This window comes from Alligator sinensis, unplaced genomic scaffold (assembly GCF_000455745.1).
Source record: "Alligator sinensis unplaced genomic scaffold, ASM45574v1 scaffold665_1, whole genome shotgun sequence".
NCBI classification, from domain to species: Eukaryota; Metazoa; Chordata; order Crocodylia; family Alligatoridae; genus Alligator; species Alligator sinensis.
The window spans coordinates 1,500,178-1,501,454 of record NW_005842034.1 but is presented as its reverse complement, the minus strand read 5'-3'; positions in this window follow the sequence as shown (position 1 = coordinate 1,501,454).

Genomic DNA, 1,277 nt, shown 5'->3' with positions numbered 1-1,277 from the left:
CCCCGAGGCGCCTCCGGGGGCCCTTTCGTGAGCCCTTGGCCAGTGAGAACGGCCACTCGGGCTAGAGCAGCCTGAGAGCACCTGATCAAGCGGAGGCGAGCACAACTTGGTGCATTGGCTGGGAACATGGAGGACCCCGATTTGGCTCCCTATGCCAACATGCAACCCGCGGCGGCAGGCCCCGCCGGTGTCCTGGGGCAGAACCTGCTGGTTCTACCTCAGATCCTGGACTCCCAACAGCAGATGATGGGTAGGCAACAAGATTGGCTTCGACATGGCCTAGCATCCTTCAAGATGCCCAAAATGACCAAAGACGACGATGCGGAAGCTTACATCGAAGCTTTCGAGCAGCACGCCCTCATGACGGGGCTCGACCCGAGGTATTGGGCGAGCCAGTTGGGGGCCCTGGTCGTCGGGAAAGCCCAGGCCGCTTATCGGGCCCTCTCGAGAGAGGATGCCCGGGACTACGAGCTAGTAAAACAAGCCATCCTTTACAGGCTGGAGATAAACCCGGAGCACTACCGTCACCTGTTCCGGGCCAGAAAGGGGTCTGATGAGAAACGGCCCAGAGTTTTCTTACAACTACTAAGGGACCTGCTAGATAAGTGGGTGAGCCCAGCCGGACAGAACCAAGAGGCCCTGGCAGACCAAATTGTGCTCGAACAGTTCCAGAACGACCTGGAAGAGTGGGCACAACGTTGGGTCCGGCAACACTCCCCACGCACCTGCGATGAAGCCCTAAAGCTGGCAGAGGCGTTCATGGTCTCGGAGGTCAGCTACCTTTGAGAGAAACGGAGCCCAGGGTACTCCCCGGGGAGCCCCAAAGAGCCAGAGCGCCGGAGGCTGCCAAGTCGGGGGGCTACCAGGGAACCCGTGTGCTTCCAGTCCGGGCGTAACAGCCATTTTTCTAGGGAATGCCCTAACCAAGCGGTGGAGCGCTGGATCCCTACCGACAAGTCAAGAACCTCGGCCGAGAAACGGAGGGGTCCGGAATCAGGAGAACCAATGGATTGTAGCTACGCGATTGGGGAGCAGAATGCGGCCTGGAGTCGCCCAGTCGTGAAGGCCTGGGTGGAGGGTCACCCAGTGCAAGCGACCCTGGATTCAGGGTGTGCCCAGTCCCTAGTGAGGGCGGATCTGGTAGGGCCTCAGGGCCGGCTGGGGGCCCGCCCCATGAGGATAGCTTGTCTCCATGGGGAGTCCCGACTAGTTGAGCGCCAGTGGGTTCATCTTAGGGTGATGGAACATCAAGGAGAACTCCTAGTTGGGGTCGTACC